The sequence below is a fragment of the Anabrus simplex genome, chromosome 7 (assembly GCF_040414725.1).
Source record: "Anabrus simplex isolate iqAnaSimp1 chromosome 7, ASM4041472v1, whole genome shotgun sequence".
NCBI classification, from domain to species: Eukaryota; Metazoa; Arthropoda; class Insecta; order Orthoptera; family Tettigoniidae; genus Anabrus; species Anabrus simplex.
Window position 1 is genome coordinate 132291114 of NC_090271.1, and position 26751 is coordinate 132317864.

A 26751-nucleotide genomic window follows, 5' to 3' on the forward strand; every position below is an offset into this window, starting at 1 on the left:
CCATTTTTTGTTTAACAATTTAAAAATTGTTTAGAATTCTTTCTCTTTCTATTTTTGATTTATATTCAACACCCAAATATTTAATTATAAGTGCATCATTTCTCCTGCGTACTCTCAATAGATGAGCCTCTATTATTGTTTCTCCACAGAATAAACAATTATTTTCTTTATGTTTCTCTCTCAGACCCTTATATCCTCATTATCCACTACACCACACCTCATAGTTCTTTATAGTTTTTACAACCACTCCTTCATAATTTCTGCATCTGGAATTCTCTACCTGCGAACATTACGGACGTTCCCTCTCATCACAATTTTAAACTGGCTTGCCGTGAGCACTTGGTGAGCAGACCCCGCTGACGTTATGGATAATTGTTGAGGGAATGAATGAATGGATTACTGTACTTAAGTCATTTAAGTGTACTGAAGTTGTCATTTTAAAATTAAGGGTTATGTTATAATTAATGAAAATGAAAATCCACAGCCTGTTTCCAGTCATTCGACCGGGTCAGGAATGGAATGAATGAAGCCCTGATCTAGCGGCGAGGATAGGAATTGTGCCGGCTGCCGAAGCCTTTTGCAACTCCTCTGGGGCAATGATTAATGATGAGTAATGAAATGAAGTGATAAATGTTGCCGGAACGAAAGATGACACGGAAAACCGCAGTACACGGAGAAAAACCTGTCCTGTCTCCGCTTTGTCCAGCACAAATCTCACATGGAGTGACCGGGATTTGAACCACGGTATCCAGCGGTGAGAGGCCGGTGCGCTGCCCTTGATCCACGGAGTCTTCTATTATAATTAATATTATTGCTATTGTTAGGATTTGTGTTACTTGTATCTGTAATTATAAGTTGTGTATATGTACACTCTTCTAGTGGTTAAGTGTTAGAGAAGGCCTTGAGCCCTAACATCGTCACTAATAAACGCATTATCTATCTATCTATCTATCTATCTATCTATCTATCTATCTGTCTATCTATCTATCTGGCTATCTATCGCCGGGCTGAGTGACGCAGACGGTTGAGGCACTGATATTCTGTCCCCAACTTGGCAGATTCGATCCTGCTCAGTCCGCTGGTACTTGAAGATTCTCAAATATATAGCCTCGTGTCGATAAATTTCCTGGCACGTAAAATTCTGGCACCTCGGCGTCACCGAAAACCACTGAAGGCAGTTAGTGGGACGTAAAATCAATAACGTTATTATCTATCCAAGTGTACGCGGTGACTTGTTCGGAATGATGCGAAGTGGTACGATTCGCACACGCTCGGGCTATATAATTAGCCACCCATGCCGCAAGATGGCCAGACTGATAAATTAATTCGCACGAAACAACATCAATAACGTTGCAACCATGTGCGTAACGTGTCTTCTGCGTCACTCGAAGTTATAGGGCCTAATTGCATTGCGTCATAAAAATACAGTAGGACAGCCCTCATCTATTCCCATTTCATTTTTCTTTTCTTTTTTCAAATATACACCTTATATCCTCGTGGTAATCTTCTTCCCTGTATTCTTTCAGAGTGATACTCCTCCACCGCAGAAACAAATTAAAAAAGGAACGAAATTCCTCCAACTTCAGCACGTGGAGTACACGAGACCAATCAGTCAGTTCTGGTTTACGAGCCTCTCGAGGGCTAAGTCTCTGAGGCTGCTTCTGGGATTAAGGAAAACATAAGTGATTTATCTGTTCGAGTAGTGGAGCTTCCCAGACAATTGGGAGCGTGCCAGAGTCCATGAATGTTGCATAGCTCGGACCTCAAGACTTTACAGACAATGCCAGGAGGCTAATGGGAGAGACGATACGGCAGCAAGACAATGCCGCACAGACAGAATCCAGAACAAGTCAGCAAACTCCAGACACTAATCTTTGATCTCAGATCCCAGAAAGCTCGTATAGGCCCTAAAGGTTTATTAACAAACGAATTCAACTTTAATAGATGATGTCAGTAGAATATCTGCCATATCTAATGCAAAGGGTGAATTTTAGACACAGAGTGTAAGTTAGATTAGAAATAACAGTGGCTTTGCTGCTGGCTTTTACCTGGATGTCCGAGGTTCGAAATCCAGTCGATCTTAGGTAGGAATTTTCAAATGAAAATCCATGTGGCTTAAGGAAGGACTTCTGGCCTTAAGTTCTCAGAGAAAACCAAACTAAACCTGGAATGGCTCCAGTGACACTAGAAATATCAGCCTTAAATTGAATAATGTTTTAACATTAAGATCTCTATAACTCTGAGAAAATGTTTGGAGTACGTGTGACCAGTCCTCAGACAGAAGGTTGGTTTTATCCCTAACAGCTCCACCATCAGCTATCATGAAAAGCCTACATGTCACTTAAGAGGTGTAACGAGAGAAATGAGGGAGGGGGTGAAGCATTTCCTCGTTGCTTACCTCATCGAGTCAGTAGCCAACCGCGAATCAATCTGACAAGCCCACTGAAATGTACACACCAACCAGCGAAAAATACAGACCATCTAGAGACTAGGTGTACACGCATGCACAGAAATGGTGTCCGTATAAACCAAATATGGAATCCTCCTCCTCACCCCCCTCTCTCTCTCTCTCTCTCTCTCTCTCTCTCTCTCTCTCTCTCTCTGTGTGTGTGTGTGTGTGCCTTCAGTACTATTATACCCGTTCAATCCCTTCCCCTCCTTTTCGGTACTGGAACAGCCTTCAACACTACCCTCCACCCCTTCCTTACTTTTCATTACTGGAGTGTGGTACCGTCGATTGTTTACGTCGGGACACCATTTCCGTAGTCCGGCTCCATGGCTAAATGGTTAGCGTACTGGCCTTTGATCACAGAGGTCCCGTGTTCGATTCTCGGAAGGGTCGGGAATTTTAACCATCATTGGTTAATTTCGCTGGCACGGGGGCTGGGTGTATGAGTCATCATCATCATCATCATTTCATCCTCATCACGACGCGCAGGTCACCTACGAGCGTCAAATCAAAAGACCTGCACCTGGCGAGCTGAACGGGTCCTCGAACACTCCAGACATTAAAGCCATCCGCCATTTCATCTACCATTTCTGTGCATGCATGTAAAGAATAATGTTACTGGCACCGCTCATGTCTCAATCACTTTGCTACTGTCAAAACCAAAGGTGAGACTGAGACAAACCTATGAAAGCAACATAATATTATTTCTAGCCCATATCATAAGCTTCACTGCACTGTGAACACTATACTACCATACCAGAGATGGATCCAGGCAAGTTCCGAGTACGGTATATAAAGTGATTTAAAAAATTCGAAATTCTCTGACAACTGTCAGTTTAATAAAATAGAGTTCAGCTACAAAACTGTATAAGAGTTACTATACTCATGATTTAAAATTGTTTAATCAATCTGCTTTAATGATAAAAAGAGGAAAAGCCGGGCTGAGTGGGTCAGACGGTTAAGGTGCTGGCTTTCTGAACCCAAGTTGGCAGGTTCCATATTTGATATTTGAAGGTGTTTAAATATGTCAGTCCCGTGTCGATAGATTTACCGGCACGTAGAATAATTCCTGCGGGACACAATTCAGGCACCTCGGCGTCCCCGAAAACCGTAAAAGAAAAACCAATTACTGTACATTATTATTAAAAACAGCCAAATTATTATTACCATAGAACAAGGGCGAGTAAACGTTGCACACTGCTGAGTGTGTGTCCAACAGCAAAAAATGATAAACAAGTCACTATCGCATTTATGCCCTTCCTTAAAAGATGTAACAAATATTCTGTAATTGGTCATATTTTGGTAAATCGGTTTAAGAAACGGCTAGAAGTTTCTGTTCGTAGTAACACAATTTATTCACACACAACACACTGCTAACCACCACGTTCACATCATGCTGGTTTAAAACAGTAAAACTATTTTTTTAAATCTTTTTATAACTGGCTTTGCGTTGCACCGACACAGATAGGTCTTATGACGTCGATGGGATAGGAAGGGCCTAGGAATGGGAAGGAAGCGGCCATGGCTTTAATTAAGGCACAGCCCCAGCATTTAGGTGGTGTGAAAATGGCAAACCACGGAAAACCATCTTCAGGTCTGCCGACAGTGGGACTCGAACCCACTATCTTCCGAATGCAAGCTTACAGCTGCACGCCCCTCACCGCACGGCTAACTCGCGCGGCACAGTAAAACTCAGCCAGGACCATCTGTAGCACACAAATTGCACCCGCTACCCCACCAGGATGTGGTAAATGCGACAGAAGAAGACGATGTAGTTTCCTGTACGGAAAAAACTTATCAGCCTAGGTGATCGAAAAGTTGCACACCATCAAACGAAACGTTCTTATAATTTGTATCACAATTATTATTATTATTATTATTATTATTATTATTATTATTATTATTATTATTATTATTATTATAATCTCCTACAGGTAGATGACACTGTATCATTATGAATAACAAGTAAAAACGCCATCTGTTGTGTATCGGTCATACGACGTCTGCTGTATAGCTTTACCTATTACTTGAAAGACAAGTAATTTTCCCAAGAGCAACGAGTGTTCATTGTTGACCATTTTACCACTCGTTCTTAGCATGCATTGCAAAAGAGTTTCGTGCGATTTTTCATTCGCCCGGATTTTTTCCTTTGGCGGTACCTTAAAGGAACACTGGAGGAACTAAAGAACAACTTTATGACGGCGATTACCGGCGTCAGTGTACAGGCGCTCTACAACGTTACATCAAACATGGTAAAAACGAACTCGCACATGCATTACAGAACAGGGAGGCCATTTCGAGAATATGTTGTAAATACATGGTTTGGTTTGAATTTGGATGTAAGGTTATAAACATTATTAGTAAGTACTGTAGGCCTACATCTTTTAATTTGCGCATTTAATTAATATTGTTTATTGTGATGTTTGTGACTTTTCGAGCACCCTGTATCTTCCGTTGTTTGAATTCTATAACACTGAAAGTCTTATTTCTTCAAGTAATCAAGAAATCGTCGTCCATGTCAGAGGTAAATCTGTATGGGGTTTTGGAAAGGATGTGGTTTTAGCATTTACCCTAGATGATTTATGTAGCTTAACATGCTCTAAAGCCGTGGAGGTATCTTTATCAGAATAACCTAATTTATAACTAATGAATATCCAATAATTAAACTGCGGTCGGAAATATTACGCCGTCCCCCACCACTTCCAACCAATGGGACGGACCGTCAGGCGGGAATAACGATCACGTTTAAACGTTATGAAATTGGTTAGACGACACCTTAATGAAAATGTAGCCACACTTTAGGTAGTTGCAAAGGGGAAGGGGAATGCAGTGTCCATGTTATTGAAAACGTCTATCGGGGTAGCCTCAGTACCGTCATGTAAACGACAATTTCGAGAAGCACGATAACAATTAGAGCGGCTGCTTGACATAGTTTGATATTTGCTCCCCTTCCATGCTTAGGATTGTGTGGTCAAATCCCGGTGCAGTGTGTAGACATTTTAGGAGTGTTTAAATAAGGGAAACGGGTTGAAGCCAATAAAGCAATTACTCTGTGGTCTTCAACTCAGTTTATATCTACAAAGGGTATTTGTTAATTGATAAATTTCGTCCATCCTCCTATATGGAGTAGAATCAAGGACTCTCTGAGCAGCTGTGGAGCATAAACGAAGCTTATGAGATAAGAGTGTATCGACATAGTATGCTGAAAATATTTTGGACCACACGGATGACCATCCAAGAAGTCCTATGCAAAGTAAGGTAAAAGAGAGCTGTTTACATGTATGACAATAAAACAAAGAGCACGCCTTGATCACATCCTTGGCGTGAAAGATGTGAGTTTCCTCAGTTTATGATTGGAGAGATGATCGGGGAAGAAGTAATGTTAGGAGAAGGACTTCTTAGTTCAATAATATACTCTACAGTACTACAGTGGACAGGCCAGAATAAAAAGCAGCTAATTGAGAAGGTGTCTTTCAAAAAGGGTTTAGTCACGTCAACATAGAATTTCACAAAAGCCTTAAAGCTGTTATGCCTATTTAAACTATTCTTTATGTAAGGAAACAAGTTGCATTCAAATGTCTACTGTAATAGACTCAATTTTTGTCCAAAAAGCGCTAACAAATGGATATATTTTATATTGTGACGCTTTTTATGTTGAACTAAACCTATTTTGATCGGCCACAGTGGACAACCTCTTTTTCGAATGAACTCAATTACGACCTAGTCTTTTTTGATTGGCTCACTGGCTGAAACACTCATCTCTTTACGAGCCTATTATTTATTTTACATCTCAACACCAAACCGCTCATCAAAATTTTGTTTTCAGAAAAGTCAATACTGTTTTAGTATGAAAGAAATAAGATACCTAACATAGAAATCATTACTATAAAATGAATGTTCTTTTTGGAGCAGTCTCTTTCAGAACATCTTATCACTTGTCTTACACATGGAGTCCCGTGTCTTCCCTCAAGCAGTTGCGTTCTTCCTCCGCATTGTTTATTTTTGCATCTTTATTGGCATATGTGTTGTTTGTGACGATGTCTATGTACCATTTGAGAGTGTTGTCGTTCTTGCAATCCTCTCCGAACATAAGTTGCAGTAGCTTGCCAACATCTTCCTTCTTTGCCGAAGAAAGGTTGTGAACAATAGTTTACTGTTCTAGTTCAACTGAGGCAGATATTCTATCGGAAAATCAACCATTTTTCTTAAGGGTTTGCCATGGCTCCGTCTCAGACTCTTAGAATTCTTTTGCAATCTGAAATACCACCTAGACGCTTGAAGCAGCCTTGTTCTTTCAAAGAAAGGCGTTAGGTATTATACAGTTTCCAGTCTTCCCCAAACAGTTTAATGACTCCCACTGATTTATAATAATGGTTGGTTGTTTCCTTAGTAGTTTTTCAACCTGACCAAATACCCGATCAGCTGGTAAAAAGCTGTGGCCTCGCATAGGGAACATAATTTGAATAGTGTTCGAAATAAAATTTATTTTCAACAAAAATTGCATAAGCGTAAGCAAAACAAAATTATTCTTGTTCTGCGCGCCACATCCAACACAGAACAGTCTAATACTTGTAAGATTTTCAGGCATTGCAGCCCTATAAGATGCTGTAAAAGAGTAGACGAAACTTCGATAGAGCCCTTTCCGGCTTGATCTTCTGTCTATACATAAAAGCATCGGGTTGTCTGTCTATTTCAACAATACCTAAACAATACAATCCCACTTGCCTGGAATAGTATGCCTCTTGTATGGGAGATTACGGAAGAAGCAGAAGAGGAAGAACAATGTTACAGAATCTGGAACCTGTTTTCATTAACTTATAAAATGCTGATACACGAAAGCTGCGCATTCGTTTACTGATCATGTATTAAGTAATTTTTTTACTGGATCAGTTGTCGTAATGAAATGTTTCATTTTACAGCAGTAACTACAATAATTTGAGGCTGGGAGCGAAATGCTATATTGAAGGATTGCAACATTCTTCGAAACATAGACTTGGACACTTTTTTTGTAATTTCAAATTGAGTATCATTGTACATCGTTCACGACTTTGCTATGTTTAAATTAACATCGAGGTAAATACGCTTTGATTTTTGTCTTGAATAATGTGCTTCTTTGTCCCGTAATTTCTTGACGAAATACCTGACAAGCTGTTTCTTTTCAGATGAATATTGATATTTGCGACCCATTCCTCTTTTATCAGTTATATGCTAAAATTTGCGGGTAGAAACAACAATTTTACGCAATCCTATAGGTTTTACTAGCATGGCATCCATAAAGAATGTTTTGCAAACCTTAAGGATTTTGTCGTTATTCTTAATCAACGTGTACTCAACCCAACAAGAGTTGGGCCGTTGCTTGTTACTTGAATGCGTAAGCCTCCTCCTCTTGACAGGATTTAATGAAACAAGGCTTGAACTAAAGTTATATTGCGCCACTTTATTAGGAACAGATAATAATTATTTTCTTACATAAGAACAGTCATTGGATGTCAAATATTTTAAAGAAAACCTCCTTGAGCCATGTGAGCAGGGAACAAATGAGTTGTAGCCTTAGGGTTGTGATAACCACTTTCCCTTCTCCTTTTCTGGGATTAAGTGTCCTTTTTCTCGAGCCATCGTTCCCTTCACCAACACTCACAAAAGTGTCATATAAGTCACTCATGTTCATGTTCAAATAACAGTACCAATACACATATTGCACTCACAAGCACGCACTCTAACTCGAGTGAAAATGCTTAAGAAACAACAACAAACGCAAAGCATCATGGGTAGCGGTTTCCATGGATACTATGGTTAGATGCTCCATGATTGGCTGGTTGTGACTACACCTTTTCTGTTTGAACACATGTGGTGGACAAAACTCTTTCTGTTTGGTTCCCTAAATTTTAAACCAAGGAATTACATTGCACAAGATTTTAGACCGGTTTGTAATGAACAAACGAGAAGGATTTTAAATAACCGTTAAAATGATACCAACATATCAACATGTGATTATTTTGCGACAAAACTCTTTTTGAACGCCACCTCCTCAGTTACAGTCATTAAGAAGTCGTTAAGGAGACGGTGGTAAAAGAAGAAAAATGCGAGATACTCGAGTCAATAAAAACCTACTCCCACTTTGAAGAACCTCTATTTCGAGTTCCACTGAAGATGGTTTTCCATTTCCCATTTTCACACAGGCAAATGCTAGGGTTGTACCTTAATAAAGGCTACGGTCGCCTCCTTCCCACTCCTAGCCCCTTCCTATTCCATTGTCGCCATAATACCTGTCTGTGTTGGTGCGACGTAAAGCAAATTGCAAAGTACAGTACCGGTCAAAAGTTTAGAACCACATTGAAAAATCATGAAGTTCCATCTAGAACCTACAATTTTGCTACTAGACCTGTGTATTTATTTTCCTGAGCTCTTGCATCTAATATGATATACATAGCATGATTTCAGTGATTTACGCCAAGTTTTATATAAGTTATACAATTTTAAATGTTATAAGGTCACATCAGGAAGTCAACATTTTTGGAAATATTATGTACTGTATCCTCTAATTGCTTTCAAGTATCACCACCAAGATTCTTTTAGAGACTTAACAATAGTTAGGGGTAATTTTAGTATAAAAATGAAAATTCCGAAAAAATGCGGCACCCATTTTTGTGCGTTTATTTATTTTTATTTTTTCAAACCAGTGCTAAAATAGTCAATTGTTCCTTGTTCTTGTCATAGGTCTCAGTGTGATCTATCGGCATCAGAAACGTATTCTTGGATGCCATCCACAGAGTGCAAATGAAACTATCAGGGCAGATAAGTTTGACGCCGATAGCTCACACTGAGACCTTGGGTCATACATGACAAAGGCAAAGAAAAATAAACAATTTTGGCCCTGGTTCAAAAAAATAAAACATGCAAAAAAACCGGTGCCGCATATTTTCGGAATTTTTATATTTATACTAAAACGGCCCCCACCAATTCCTAAGTCTGCAAAAAAATCTTGTTGGTGATACTTGCAACCAATTAGAGTATGCAGTACATTATATTACCCAAATTTTTTATTTTTTGGTGTGACCTTCCAAGAGTTTAAAATTTATAACTTCTACAGTATTTGGACTAACTCAATGAAATCAGGTGCCATATATCCTATTATATGTGAGAGCTCAGAAAGAAAATTGCAGAGGTCTAGTGGCACAATTTTAGGTTCTAGATGACATTTCGTGATTTCTTTACGTGGTCCTAAACTTTTGACCGGTACTGTACGTAGTATGGCCTATCTTCTCCACTCAATACAGAGATGATTCTAAAGTGAAACTCTTCGAATCGGTCGAAATTACCTTAATGAGGAATTGTGCAGCCGATTGCGTACAGTTTGTGCAGATGCATGAATCCCGGGTGCCCTCAAGCAGTCATCTCGTAATTGTTGAACAGTCGAAGTTGGTCTCCTCTGCGCTGTTACATGGGTGTACCGACCTTGACGTGCGTTGTCACCCGCGTTCGACCTTTCATGGTTCTGTCAGTCACGTCGTCGGTCTCACGGTACCATTTCCACGTTTTTTATACTGCACTTTGGGTAACCCTTATGATGCATGGTACTGCTGCTTATTTATGTCCACCCTGAATCAATGGGTCAGTCAAACGAGCTAAAGCACATACTGCAGCGTATACACTTCTACCAGTGATTCGATCTTATCTGAACTCTTTGCGGCTCCCTTGAGCGCCCTCCCCCCCCCCCTTTCGGAGGCTTGTTGGTGTTTCCTATTTTCGACGTCAATGACTTGCTATAGTGTAGACGTGGTATATTAGGTCGTTGCGACTTTGTGCCCTATTTTCCAGTATTTCAGGAAAGGTATGAGTGTTGGATAAAGTGGAGTTATTGAAATGTGGTGTTGCGAATTAAGTTGCCATTATATTGCGGGTTTAGAAGGGTTTAGGACTAATTGTAATTCAGGAGGCGCTTGCCATCTGTCCGGCTCGCTTTGAGGATCACAAGGAGATTAGTTAAGGCGTACGGTATTTCTGGAATGGGAGGGGGGGGGGCGGTCGTGTAGTTTGGGGTACATGGAAGTTAGGTTGTGCTAGTTAGGAAAGAAGACAGTTAGTATTATTGAGGGATGAGATTGTAATGTGTGGTTTGTTGCGTTACGAATTGCAGGGGGGTTGAGATTGAGTTTTAAGAGAGACGGAAGTTGATGACTTGGTGGTTGAGAACGTTGTATGTGTTTGATGTAGTTGGCTTTAACTGCTTTCTGCACCTGAAATGGCATAGTTCACCCCAAGCTCAACACAGGCCGTATGCAGCGACATCTGCTGTACTGTAAACAAGCAATGATTTATCTGTATATAATGTTCCGTATAGCTTCGATTATACGAGTAGCACTGAGGATGCTCTCGGATTAAGCTAATAAAAATAGATAGTTATTAGCAATTTGATGCTGGAGTATATTAAATATGGTGGTCTCAATTAAATTATGTTGATAAGTACAGAGCTATATGAAGAAATAAATGTAGCTTCTGTTTTTATACTTTCCGCTTTTATCACCTACATAAAATAGTAAGCAGGCCTTAATGAGGAATACCCGCAATTAATAATACATGTCAACAAAAATCAAACTTTGTTACAAGCCTATCCATCAATGTTTATCTCATCTAAAATAAAAGTATTTTAGGTTAAAAATTCCGTTCGATATCTGAAGGGGAATTGCTCAGTCTTTTGGAAATTTGGAGGGTGGAAAGTACGATCTAACCAGGTTTGATTTGTTTCCTCACTTATCTGTGATGGCACTCTCATCCAACCACAGTGAAATTATCTCACCTCATTCATCCTGTGAAGTATCACATGATAACTATCACTGGTGATGAAAGATGTGTGTATATAACATATAAGTGGCACGCTGTGGCTACAAAACCACACTACAAGCATCAGTTGCGTGTAATTTGAGAGTGAAAGAGAGAGAGCTATTAGATTGCGGCTGTCAGTAATATAAATCTCACTTCGGTTTTGCAACCTTAGCTCTGCATTGGCAGTCTTGAATTGCGCATAAACTTGGTTAAATTTGTATGCCATGAAACTGAGCTAATAGGAGCTATTATAATCTACCAGTCATGAAACACTAATCTCTTTGCTACCATTTTCTCTCTAATTTATTGAATTCACGTATTATAACTCAGTATTAATTGCTAGTATTTCACCGAGGATCAAAAATGATCGGTATCGCAATTTCCTGTCCTTCACTTCTTCAACTACAAACAATTTTCAAAGAACAGCAAAAGATAAGAACGAAATTACAACATCCGTTTGGAGGTTACAGTTTGAAATACTGGCTCGTGACACGAACTTCACTCAGTGCTGGCATCATTATCAATCATTCATTGGCTACGGAACAAGAGAATCATTGTCGCTGATTTAATTATTTTTGAATGTGTTCCACGATTATGATGAACTTAAAATCTATACCTCACTGACATGACCAGCGTCTATAAGAAATTTTAGAATGAACTGTAGTAATGCAGTATTTAAATGTGTGTGTGTGTGTGTGTGTGTGTGTGTGTGTGTTTTTTGGGTATTCAGTCCGAAGGCTGGTTGGATCTTCAACAGGTTCACCATTAGCTGTCATAGATGGCCTAGGTGTCACAGAAGAGGCGTACTAGGGAAATGAGGAGTGATATATTTTCCCGTTGCTTTCCTCACCCAGCCAGAAGTTGCTATTGCACATCAGTCTGCCAAGCCCACTGAAATGCCTGCACCAACCGACCCTATGAGCGACATTTTCACACCATTCATAGCATGGACTGGCTGCATAAGGAATGGCATTACTAGCATCACTCATACCTCAGCCACTTTCATATTGTCAAAGCCAAGGAAGAGACTGAGACAGGTCAATGAAAGTAACAATTTTATTCTAGCCCATGCCAGAAGACATAGCACACTGTAAACACTACATCTTGCCAGCAAAGGCGTTTTAAATGTATTTATTTAATTTAATCCTTACCCTCACCTATTGAAGAGGTCAGTAAGGTAAGCTGACCAAAAAAACAATGTAGTATTGTACGTACATTGAACCCCAGCTTCTGTGTATACGAGTGGCACAGAAAATGTTCTCGGATGAAGTCTCGTCTCTCATTTTCTATATCCGAAAATAGGAATACTGTCGTTCAAAAAACGAATGAGCGTGTGGCATTGTATCTTCCTCACATTTCATATTTTATAACACAGTTTTAATTAACTTATTTAAAAATACAATTCACCTCAGAATGCGGGCTGATCTTTTACAATACCTTGTGCTCATTACTTTTTGAAGCGACTGTACATACACCGTCATATACAATATGCCACGGACCATTTATATCACATCTCACTTGCTACTTCTCAGCTCTATGAACAACTACAAAGGCATAGGGTCCAACACACGATCCTGAGGTAACCTATTCTCGAAGGGCGGGCAAAAGGTTTGGTACGCCTCATTATAGTTGTCAGCATGTTAACAGATGTGTCCTTTCTTTCTTTCTCTTTCTTTCTTTCTTTCTTTCTTTTGTTTATTAAAAATTCTATTCTTAATTTTTCCAAGCCGATGGCTTCATTATTCGAATAGTCCCAATAGTTATCTCCGTTCCACGTTCTGCTACGAGCCATCTTAAAAGGGATCACTGTCTTATAAAACAGCGGTCACAACCACCTCACAAAAAGCAAAGTTATAGTTACATAATGGCGATAGAACATAGTAAAGGTACGTGTGAGTGTGTGGTGCGCGCAAGCATGAGTGTCATTTTAACGGCACTGACACACGTGAATTATGTTGATATTCAGATTCCAGTACCGGCACAGTACAAACTCTTATATTAAAATACAGAACAAGAAAAATGTGATGGTCAATAGTTTTGCAGCGAATGATATGTTCAGATTATAATCTAAAATCCAACTTTCGAAGATTCTTAGACAATAGATTCAAGAGACAATTATGTATCTGTAAATGTTCAAAAGAGCCAACGCATTCAATCGATTTTCACTTGTTTATTGCCAGTTTATGTTTATTTTATTTTGTAAAAATTTCATGAGGGGTTCTAACCACCAGTACGACTACGCCCCTGTTCACATCACCTACGTATACCGGTCAGTTACATATTTATCCCAGAAGGAAGCAACAGCAGCAAACATGAAATGTATTTATGTGGCAAAGTTCGTACACGATTTTATTTGCAATAGAAAGGAAGGGCATGTTTTGTAAATAGAGATTGATGTTAATCCCCATATAGATGTATTTGCAGATTAATAACAGCCTATTTTATATTAAACTAGCAAATGTACCCGTGCTTCGCTACGGTATTCTACATTGTATACGGATATCGACGTAAATACTGTGCGTGCAGCAAATGAGATTGTTTTAAAATTGCATGTCTCTTAGCCTTATCCGAGAAATAGCATGGGGAGGTCCCCATACGTTGTTTCCAATGTAAAGTGAGGGTTGCGGAGTTGTGATGATAACGCCAGGCTCACTTGCCTACTGCCATTCACAATCGAGTTGGCAAGTTTACATTATAATTGCAGGCCCCAATGCCTACTGCGCGGTCACAATCGATTTGGGGAGTTTTAGTTACAATGGCAGACCCATTTCCTACTTTCAGACAGGTTACAGTTGAGGAGTTTTTATTATAATACCAGGCAACTTCCCTACCACCAGTCAAAATTGAGTTGTGCAGTTATCATTATAATGACAGTCCCTTTTTACTGCTGCTAGCCAGCTTACTGCCAGTCACACAGAATTAGTGAGTTTCCATGAAAATAGCAGGCCACTATGACTAATGCTAGTCAAATTTTAGATTGGAACATTTGTTTATAATGGCGGGCACCCTGGCCTAGAGCCAAACACAATAGAGTAGGGGACTTTCGAACAAAACTGCATGATCCCTTGCCTTCTGCAAGACAAATCGAAAAGTGAATTATTCATTAAAATGGTAGGGCCTCCTTACTAATGCCAGTTACACAGGAGTTGGAGAAGGACCCCATTCCTACTGCCAGCAGTCAAAGTCGGTGTAGGGAGTACTGATTACAATAGCAGACACATCCTTTCTCGATCGCTACAAATCGACATCAATGAATATATATACAGATGGACATACGAAAGTATATGAATGTTTACAATATTGCAGACCTTCATTTACAGATTAACTGCTGCTAAACGGTATGTCATATCGACAAAGGATTGTACCGTAAGGCGCAGTATTTAGCGATCTAAATGGCTGGTCCTATGATATTTTCTCGCATCTAATCTATTCATGGGTCAGATTGAATCAAAAACGTTGAATAGGTTGAAATTTGTGTAAGAATATCTTACATTGCATTACTTTTCGGATAATTATGTGACATAGCATTTGGCTCACATATGGGTACTGGGTGGGCCAATGTTCGTGTAGAGTTTGATCATACTATCTTTCCTGTAAGTGATTGAAATCATGCACATGAGAAGAAAAGGTTTAGAAATTAATTTCCATTAAGGCAGGTAGATTTCCATAAAGTTTGGTTGTGTGTATTTTGAGGGAGTTCAAAATCACGGTTTCGGTTTCGTATAAACCCCCAATTAGTTCAGGGATTTAGAAACAATATTTGCCCTAAACCCTCCCCAAAGGACAGGTGGATTCTAAATATGAAGTTTGGTGGAAATATATCCAGTAGTTTTCAAGTTAGAGAAAGAAAAACAGACCAACAAACAAACAAACAAAGAAACAAACAAACAAACAAACTAACTAACAGATAACAGACACCAAGGAAACCTACCCCTGGACAGATGGATGCTATATATAAAATTTGGTTCAAATATCTTGTTAGTTTTCAAGTTGTAAGAAGTACGCTTTACACACACCCGCTGGGATTTGTACCGAAAAACGGTCCGTTCATGATATCTCCCTTACTAAATCCTGTTATCGAAATGATGCACATGAGAAAAAAAGGTTTAGAAATTCATTTTCATTAAGGCAGGTTGATTTCCATTAAGTTCGGTTGTGTATACTTTGAGGGAGTGCAAAATCACGGTTTCGGTTTCGTAAAAATCCCCACTCAGTTCAGGGATTTAGAAACGATATTTGCGCTAAAACCTACCCAAGGAGAGGTGGATTCTAAATATGAAGTTTGGTGGAAATATATCCAGTAGTTTTCAAGTTATAGAAGGACAGACAAACAGACAAACAAACAGACAAACGGACACCAAAGCTAAAAATGATGCAGATGGTCATAATTACACCTGAAACGGATAACTGTACGGAAATTTCGCCAAAATAATCAATGTACAGACACACGGTCGTTACGATTTTATTTTTTGCGCTAAAACCTACCCAAGGACAGGTGGATTCTAAATACGAGGTTTGGTGGAAACATATCCAGTAGTTTTCAAGTTATAGAAGGACAGACAAACAGACAAACAAACAGACAAACAGACAAACAGACAAACAGACACCAAAGATAAAAATGATGCAGATGGTCATTATTACACCTGAAACGGATAACTGTACGGAAATTTCGCCAAAATAATCAATGTACAGACACACGGTCGTTACGATTTTATTTTTTGCGCTAAAACCTACCCAAGGACAGGTGGATTCTAAATATGAAGTTTGGTGGAAATATATCCAGTAGTATTCAAGTTATAGAAGGACAGACAAACAGACAAACAGACAAACAAACAGACAAACGGACACCAAAGCTAAAAATGATGCAGATGGTCATAATTACAGGTGAAACGGATAACTGTACGGAAATTTCGCCAAAATAATCAACGTACAGACACACGGTCGTTACGATTTTATTTATATAGATGACGGATAAGCATGAGCACGTTGAAAAGTGCAGACTTCCAGTTCGAGATTCATATCTCCTAAACGGTTTATGATATTAAGAAACGGTTTGCGCCATCAGACGCCCCATTTATCGCTCTACATGTTTGTTTCTAAACCATTTCCTCGTATCTCCCATATTCAGGGGGTAAATTGAGATCAAATTTTGAATAGGGTGAAATTTGGGTGCATTTTTAACATTTTACATTACTTATTGCCTACTTATGTATAAGCTAGAATCATGAAATTTGGTACACATATGTCCCTTAATCGTGCCAATGTGCGCACACAACGTGATGATCCTATCATTCTTATAAGTGTGTCAAACAATGAAATATACTTGTAAAAATCACCGAATTTACGAACAATCCAGAAATACGGCCAAATTTAACGTATAAGGGAGAGAGATACGACAAAATGTCACAGGACCAAAGTTGTAGATCACTCCGAATTGAAGGGACATTGTGCCATCCGTTTTGTGATACGACTTACCGTTTAGCCAAAAAATAGCTCAAAAGGAATGTCTGCACAGTCATTAAAATTGCCTCCATATTTCGATATCTTTGGGGGGTAAAAAGTGAAAAATTTGAACATCTTGGAATTTTCCCGTCGGTTAGGGACCAAAAGCTATAATTTCACCAAATTTCAATTGTCTACTTCGTCTGGCAGGTTGTGCCGCCATTTTGATTTGGGGGGATAGGGGATAAAAATGAGGAAATTCTCGAAAATTTTTAAGCCCACGAAACCTTTAGGTTATCGTTTTGGATATACTATACGACTGTGTTCTTATGCTGAGCCCAAAATTTGAGCCCCCCCAGCGTGCCCCCTTCAGGGAATTTTGAGAATTTCCGATTTTTCTAGGGATCCTGGGGGCATCAGTTTCCTCCGTACCAAGTTTCAAATTTCTGAGATTTCTGGAAGTGCCTCATTAATTCACGTCTTTTTTCATTTTTAAATATTTATATATACATCGCTCCAGCCCGACTTGCTTTTATATATATAGACTAGCAAATAAAATTATTCCATCATTGGAGAAATATACACGTGAGGGATGTTTGGACATGGGATAATATCGGATTAGAGTATTTTTAAAACAATGAAAATTTAAACTAAATTAGAATGATACATCATTCATGACAAAGTGCTGAATGGATCATATGATTACAATGCAACTTTATTGCGCAGAAAGAATATTTCTTACTAAGTGAGACCTTCGTATTTTCTTACAGGACATCAGTGACAAAGTGGATTGTTATCACTTAGCCTAAAAATGGCCTGTTCTGCCCGGTCTTCATTCAAAACCAAGCGAGTTTACTTTGATGTATGATTCGTGAAGTGATAAGCTTGTATCAGGAAGGTCATGAGTTCCATACCCTATCGTCGGCAGTCCTGAAGATGCCTTTCCATGATTTCCTATTTTCATACCATGCAAACGCCGGGACATTCTTCAGTTAAGGAAACGGGCAATACCTTCACAGTCCTATCTGTTCCTCATCCTAGCGTCGCCGAATGCGCTCCCATGAATAAACGGCTACTATTCCGGCCATTCAACCAAGGAGCCGGACTTTCTTTGTGCATGTATTTTCGAAATTTAGATTTTAAACTAGTCTGGTGAGGTCAATCCTTTAACAAATGTTTCTAGGTCGAAGAGGGTATAGTTGATACGGATCCAATGATAGCTGGAGGTAAAACATCTAGGTCTATGTCTCTTCACCACAGGATAGGCCTACATTCCCGAGCTAAGAATTCCCAAAAACCTAACCAAAATGGTAGCCTGATGGTCTAACACAGTGGTTAGCCGGTTCAAGTCTTCTTCTTCATTTTCAATCCTGAGATAGGTTGGCAGCAATTCGTCTTCTCCACTCTTCTCTGTAATCCGCTAATCTCTTCATGTCCACATACATGAGCCTGTTCCTACGTCATCTCTGATCTGTCTTGAATATTGCAGTCTAGGTCTTCCTCTTCCTCTTTTACCTTGAATCATTCCTTCCACGACATTAACTATGAAACCATTGTGCCTATAGAGACGGCCAATGAATTGGTCTCTTCTCTTCTTATTGTTGCTAAAAGGATCTTTTTTCACCTATTCGTCGAAGAACTTCTTCACTGGTAATTTTTGCTGTCCATCCTCCTCCAGTACCACATCTCAAATCCTTCCAGACGTTTCTTATCACACGCACTAATAGTCCACGTTTCTGAGCCATACAAAGCCACAATCCAGACATAGCACTTAATAAATCTCTTCTTAGTTTCCACATTTATTTTTCTTGATGCAATAAGCAATCGTTGCTTGGGCAATTCTGCTCTTTATGTCGACTGAACTTTTGCCATCTGGAGTGATTTTACTTCCTAAGTAGGTAAAGACATTTACTTGCCTTAGTGGTATATCACCAATTCTGATGTCGACTGCAATGTGTTGGCGGTTGCATAACATAATTTCGGTCTTTTATGTATTAATTATCATGTTATACTTATCTCGCAATATCTTATTCAAGTATTGTTCATATGGCGTGAAGGCACATGGCGCTGTTGATGTTGAGCAGACAACTTGGTATTATTAGACAGGAGTGAGCTATGTGTCGATAAGGGATTTCACTTTTTCCCTGCATCATTATCATCATCTCACAGGGGCACGCGCATGTCGCCTATGGACGACAAATAGGGGGACTTGCACCAGACGTGGCGAACATGTTCTGGAACACTCCCGGCACTGCAAAGCTATGTGCCAAATAAAAAACACCACCTAAATGAGGTTTATGAGATACTTTAACGTATAAACTTTATATTGATACCGAGCTCGATAGCTCCTGTCGCTTAAGTGCGGCCGGTATCCAGTATACGGGTAATAGTTGGTTTTAATCCCATTGTCGGCAGTCCAGAAGATGGTTTCCCGTTGTTTCCCATTTTCACAGAGTCAAATTCAAGGGCTGTACCTTAATTAAGGCCACGGCCGCTTCCTTCCCACTCCTATCCCTTTCCTATCCCATCGTCGCCATAAGATCTATCTGTGTCGGTGCGACGTAAAGCAAATTGTAAAAATAAAAAAAACTAATTTTTGTATACAATTTCATTTTCATTAATATCGCTGTTTGCTTTTTCACGATATTATTTTACTAACAGTTTTGCTGTATGTCGAACAAACGTATGTAGGCTCTCGATGACGCTACAATGGAAAAGGTTTAGAAGTGGGAATAAAGCTGATCATGCTTTCAATTAAGGTACAGTTATTGGAAACAACGGAAATCCCACTTCAGGGGGTGTGGGATGGAGCTCGTGACAGCGGATTGGCATAATCACTGGTTTCTCACCAAGGTGACCGCGGTCAGATTTCCAGCCAATGCATGTGAAATTTTTGGAATAAAAGTCACGTTCCTCTGGTTCTGGGTCCACATGAAAACTGTGAGTTCTGTGAGTGTGTTTATGATATTAGCCGTCACATGAAATTGCAAGCTTGCTTCGCGTGCCTTGGCCAAATTCAAACTTGTCGATGGTGTGACTCGAACTCACCATCTCTCGAATACACGACCCGTACCACTTAACCAAGCCGCATGGTTGTTACCAGGAGAAGCGCAAACTTATAGTGAGACTCGATCTGACAGGCGTCAAGGCTTTACATCAATTAGGCCTATGGTAGACTGATTGACTGTCCCTGAGGAGAAATGATGCCCGTCAGTACACATTCGGGAATACAAATTCTCCCGGTGACTCTTCTGGTGATATCTCTAAAACACCATCTTTATTACAAGCCATTCAGGCTCCAGCAGGAGTGGGACGTAAATAAAATGAAGGAAATCCAATTTCGTACAAGCCATGAAAACCTGTAGAGAAACGGACAGCAAAAGCTTCCAGTATTCGTAACCTCAGCAGTAACAAGGAAACTTTTTGGATTGGACCAGAATGAAACGTGGACGAATTATCAATGTACAGCAGGGCCTCTCAGGGTGCATGCGCGTGGTGCATGCACTGTGCACGGTGCAAAAGACGACTTGGCTTGGTTGACCAGAGTGCAGACCCCCACTCCTCGATTTGGAGCAATAGCGCTGTCTCTCTCGTTCCCCACGCCTGTCTCACTCGCTCCGCCTGTCTCCCTCTCCCCCACTTGCGCCGTAGCGCTCCAAATTCTGGCTGAGTTGAGCCGAGTATAGCCGAGTAGAGCCGAGCATAGCCGAGTAGCCCAGAGACGAAGCGTTGATCCGAGCCATACCGAGCGGCACCGATGCACAGTGCACGGAGCTCTTGCGCCTCGCTCTGCACGCGTGAGATTTTGGGCGTTAGAGAGGCCCTGATGTACAGGATCTCTCATACAAATCCACTCCGAACGCATGGTGTTTGTACTCTACGCTACGGCAGCTACTCAGCCGAACATACGCTGCGCGCTGCCGCCCTGCTTTACGCGTGTATAAAATCTTACATGAAATCTTATAAAGATGCTGGAAGTGTCGTCCTTGCTGGGTTATACAACTGGTAACCACATTCTGGCCGACGCGAGTGAGTTCTGCCACTGTAATATTTCTGATTTGGCTGTGTGCGTAGAGGCGCGCGGCTGTGAGCTTGCATCCGGGAGATAGTAGGTTCGAATCCCACTATCGGCAGCCCTGAAGATGGTTTTCCGTGGTTTCCCATTCTCACACCAGGCAAATGCTGGGGCTGTACCTTAATTAAGGCCACGGCCGCTTCCTTCCAACTCCTAGGTCTTTCCTATCCCATCGTCGCCATAAGACCTATCTGTGTCGGTGCGACGTAAAGCCCCTAGCAAAAAAAAAATTCTGATTTCATTCGTAATGTTTTCTTTCAGTTGCTCCAAAGTGTGAGGATTTATTCGATACACTTGTTCCTTCAGTTTACCGCCCAGCACTGATCACACTGTCTGCAAACACTTCCGAGATTGTAAGAAGAGATTCTTCCACGGTAAGAGCAACGGCTGAATCTTGTTGAAACCACCCACGCAATTTTTCTTTTGTCGTTAACTGATAGATGAACGGCGTTAAAATGCCATCTTGGTATCTCTGCATTTACTGTACTAAGAAAAATATAGGCTCAATTATTCATCTTGCACTAACAGCACACCAAACACCTATCTTCCTATCATAATGAGGGACTTCATAAACACCATTAGGATTTTCTGCACAGCAATAGCGAGATATATGACTATTCACAGGACCATTAATATGAAACCAGAACTTTTACATACGAAAATACGATGTTGCAATGATGACTCGCCATGTTAACACCTGAGATTCAATCTGGCGACTCATGCTTGCCAGGTCGAACACGTGCACGCTGCTTGCAAGGTCAACAACTATGCGGGCACCTCCCATACTACAGCTGCCTTAGCCTAGAGTACAAATCCCCTGTGGGTGGGGGCGGTAGAATAACACCCACAGTATCCACTGCCTGTCGTAAGAGGCGACTAAAAGGGGCTCCTGGGGCTCTGAACTTTGGAGCGTGGGTTGGCGAGCACGGGGCTCTTAGCTGAGTCCTGGCATTGCTTCCACTTACTTGTGCCAGGCTCCTCACTTTTATCTATCCTATCCGACTCTCGTGTCCTTTTACGACCCCAACGGTATTACGAATGGAGGCCTAGAGAGTCTTTTATTTTCACGCCCTTCGTGGCCCTTGTCTTCGTTTGGCCGATACCTTGAATTTTTCGAAGTGTCGGACCCCCTCCATTTTTTTCTCTCTGATTAGTGTTATATCGAGAATGGTTACCCAGTTATACTTCCTCTTAAAACAATAATCACCACCACCACCAGAGTACCAACACCGTGCGTTCGGTTTTCTAATTTCCACCGCACCCTGTACGTCTCTACAGCCATTGCCGTCCTGTATGTTAAGTAATATTCGTATTCCATCTGCAAATATGGCATTACACCCTTTATCCGACCCCCAGTTGCAATGTTGTATGGCCCATATTCTCCTCTTAACGTAATGACGATTATCTACTAGAACACGTCGAATCGCTCTAAATTACCTTAACTGGACATTGTGTAGCCGATTGCGTACAGTTTGTGCATACACACGGACCTCAGTTGCCCTCAAGATGTCATCTACTGAACGAGTTGGCCGTGCGGTTAGGGGCGCGCAGCTGTGAGCTTGCATTTGGGAGATAGTGGGTCCGAACCGCACCGTCGTCAGCCTTGAAGATGGTTTTCCGTGGTTTCTCATTTTCACACCAGGCAAATGCTGGGGTTGTACTTTAATTAAGGCCACGGCCGCTTCCTTCCCAGTCCTAGCCCTTTCCCGTCCCATCGTCGCTATAAGACCTGTCTGTGTCGGTGCGACGTAAAACCAATTTGAATTTAAAAAATGTCATCTCGTAATTGTTAAACAGTCGAAGTTGGTACCTTCTGCGCTGTTACGTGGATATATTGATCTTGACGTGGAGTCATCTCCTCGGTCTGCCTGTCATATCATTTGTCTCACGGTACCTTTTCTCCATTTTCTTTCATTGCACTTGGGGTAACCCATACGATGTGGGATACTGCTGCTTGTGCATGTCCACCCTAAATCAATGCCACAATTCTAGCTCGGTCAGACTGCGAAATACGCGTTGCACATGAAACGTAAACACTACTTGAAGCTCGTACCGCACTGTATAGGCTACACTACTACCAGTCTTCACCTGAAATGGCATAGTTCACCCCATGCTCAACACAGATCGTAGACAGCGACATCTGCAGTATTATAAACAAGCACTTGATTTACTTGTATATATACAGTGAAGTGCTCTCTATCACTTACAACATGACTACACACGCCCTACCACATAACGTGCCTAATCCCACAATGTATTTATTTATTTATTTATTTATTTATTTATTTATTTATTTATTTATTTATTTATTTATTTATTTATTTATTTATTTAATCCGTTTACCATCCAGTATTCTTTTCTCCCAGAGAGCCAGCGAGGGATGTCACAGCTACCGCCTCAAGGGCAGTGTCCTGGACCGTGCGACTGCGGGTTGGACATACAACTGGGGAGGAGGATCAGTACCTCACCCCGGTGGCCTCACCTGCTATGATGGACAGAGGCCTTGTGGTGATGGGAAGATATGTGGAAGGGATAGGCAAGGAAGAGGGAAGGAAGCTGCCATGGCCTTAAGTTAGGTACCATCCCGGCATTTGCCTGGAGAAGAAGTGGAAACCACGGAAAACCACTTCGAGGACGTCTGAGCGGGAATCGAACACCCTCTATTCAGTTGACTTCCCGAGACTGAGATGGCCCCGTTCAAATCCTTGTACCACTTCTCAAATTTCGTGGCAGAGCCGGGAATCGAACCCGGGGGTAGCAGCTAATCACATTAAGAACTACACTACATAGGCAGACATCCCACAATATTCTAAACTTGTTTCAGGTGTATATAAAGATGCATGCTATTGATATTAGTACAAAGGAGGAAATAGCTATATTCCTGTTGAGTGTCGTACAGTTTTCATGGTACGGACAGTTTATTTAGCAAGGAAAGGTGTGTAGAAATGTTCTGATGTCCTCATCCTACCAGATTTAATCGTAATCGATGTCTTCGATACAACACATTCGATTTAAAACCACAGCAAAAACATCTCATTTTTAAATAGGTACAGAATTATTACTTAACAACAGAATGACTATTGCCGTCTATTCAACAACCTACCAAGTTTCATTGCAAGCAATCTGAGCCAATCGCAGCAGTTTTCTTGTACGTGGGGGTAAGTGGTTATCTCTTTGTCCAGCCAACCTTTTCTCCGAGAATTAATCTGGTACTCATTTTTGGTGTAACTTGAGTGAATCTCAGGACCATGCAGCTGTTTAGAAATAAAATACCTTTTTATTGCGATCCCGTAACGGGGAATCGAAACCACGTACTTCTAGGTGAACTGAGCGTTAATATAATATCTTGTGTGCTTATAAAGAGGTGTGTACTGCGACCCAGACGAATTAATAAGACATGACCAAAACTCCCGCCTGGTCCGGGAATTGTACCCAGGACCCTCTCAACGGAAGGCCACTATAATGATCATTCGGTCAAGTAACCATATGCTATGAACCTAAGAACTGCTTATTTTTACTGTATACAAAAGGAAAACAAAGTTTTAATGACAAGAAAATACCCATGTTAATAATAGGGTCTAATAACGTTGACTCGCCTTCAAGCTTGCATAGGTCTCTCATTAAATTTCACTAGTATGGAAAATGAAGAGGAAACGGACAACACTGATTTTGTATGTTAACACTGCTTTTCACTGTAAAGAGTTTAACCACAACTCTTCAGCAGTAGGGTTTAATAACATTACCTCACCTTTAAGGATCTCTTTCGGCTACGAACTTCAGCTTGTATAGGTCTTTCAGTTTATTTGGCCAATATGAAAAATTAAGAGGAAAGGAACAGCATTATTCTGTATTTAACACTGTTTTCCATTGTAATGTGTTTTAACCACAAGTCTTCTGCAATCTTTATATATAAAACTTCAGCCTGCGTATGTTTGTGATCGCAAAACTCTAAAAGTACAGTCGGTCGATTGACTTGTAATTTTGAAACAACGTTACATTCGAATACGAACGCTTTTAGGAAGTCGTTTGAACGAAATCGCATTGGTAGTTCTTATAACGAGTAATTTTATGGAATTAATTTAATTACAAAGCAGCATCGAGATTGGATCGATTTTGATGGACAGATTGTCGCTAGGCGACAGCGACTTAACGCTATATCATTATAGCCCGGTAAGAATTATTGTTGTATATAGGAGGATGGGAACACACCGCCATGTTTTATGAAGGAACTTTCTTGCTAGGAGGTTCATGTAATTAGGCAACTGGCTGCCTGCTATTTGGAAATAAGAATCCAACATGCTGTGATCGAGATGTACTTTCAAGTAACTAACCAACTCATTGTAATTGTAATTGTGAATAAACATGAATAAATGTGATCTATGCTCACAAAACTCTAAAAGTAGTTGATCGTGGTCTGTGTTTTCGCCAGTCGTAGTACGAATTTTATGAGATGAATCGAGGAGTAGAAGAAAAAGAGCAGCACAACAATCTCAACAACGCCAATAACATTTAGATCAACAGCTAAGACGTATACATTTGCAATATATGAATGATCTAGCTTCATATTCTTAAGTAACATTAAAGATTTTTAGTCATAGTACGACAGCCTTTAGTCTTAAGCAATGATTTAGTTGGAACGAAATATTTACAGGAACTCACCTTAGCAATTTACAAATGGACTCGTATTGGGTGTCAAAATCAGCGGCCTCATATTTCCGACAAGTTGTTTTATCAGCTAAACGTCTCCCCTTTCGTAACCATGACTTGACATATGAATGTGGGTTAAATATATGCACAGGAGGTCCAACGCTGCTTATGAAAATAAGTCCGCTTGATCTTGCATCCAGCAGCCTATTTCTCTTTTCGGTGAGGATCTTATTCATGGTACAGAAAGCTCCTTCAGCTTCTGTTGAAGAGATGGGAATGGTCTCCACAGTCTTGATTAAAGGCATCAGCTCCACTGGAATTTCCTTGGTCTCGACATACTTTCTAAAAGCATTAATGTACCTCGTCTTGTCTTACACGTGGAAAAATTCACAAAGGTTGCCAACACTCTCATCACCATAGTAGATACCCAAAGTAGAAGTGGAGGGCCAGTTATTCTTGTATAGTACCTTTGAATCACTGATAACTTTTGTCATTCTCTAATGCCTCTGCTAACTAGAGCTGGAACCAAGATGAGATGACGTGGACACATTTTCCATAAGCCTGTTATTTAAATTGTTCATAAGACTTCTGAAAAACTGCTTTCTGTCAATTTTTACAACTTTTTTTTTTTAGAATCATGTAATCCTATGTTTCTAAACATTTTGTTTCCTGCTGCTTTAAGAACTGTTCTGTAGTATTCTCCAGGAGCTGAGTTACACATAGATTCAAACACTTTTATAGTGTGCTGGATTGCATTTTGAGCCTCTGTCAGACTTGTTTCTCTTTTCTGCAACTCCAATGACAAATCAGCTAACTCAACAAAAGCATCATACTTAATTGCAATATTTTCTAAGAATTCTACACATGTTAACATATTTTCTAGGCCTTGGAATTTTGCCCTTTCTTTGGAGTCTCTCCGGTGGTCATTTTTGGGCTCACTAAAATGTTTTACTAGCGCACTATAGTTTTCCCAGACAGCTTTTACAGTTCTCTGGCTCGATGCTACCCATCTTATTGTAAATATTTTGGATTCACTTGAATTCACACAAACATAACAAGTGGAAGAAAGTTGTTGTGCTCACGTCCCGCTCTCCGAATCCAATAGCAGCGTAGCCACCATTAGAGAACCAGAAAACCATCCAGGAGTGTAAAATCGACCGTATTTATGAACATAAAACAGTAAGTTTCGATATTGGTCCGCTAGAGTACACCCTTGACGTTTCAGTGCTATGTATAGATTATAATATTTTCTTACTGAATGTAAAAATTTTACGTCATTGTAAAGCGGGAAAATATTTTCCGGAAGGGCGTTCCT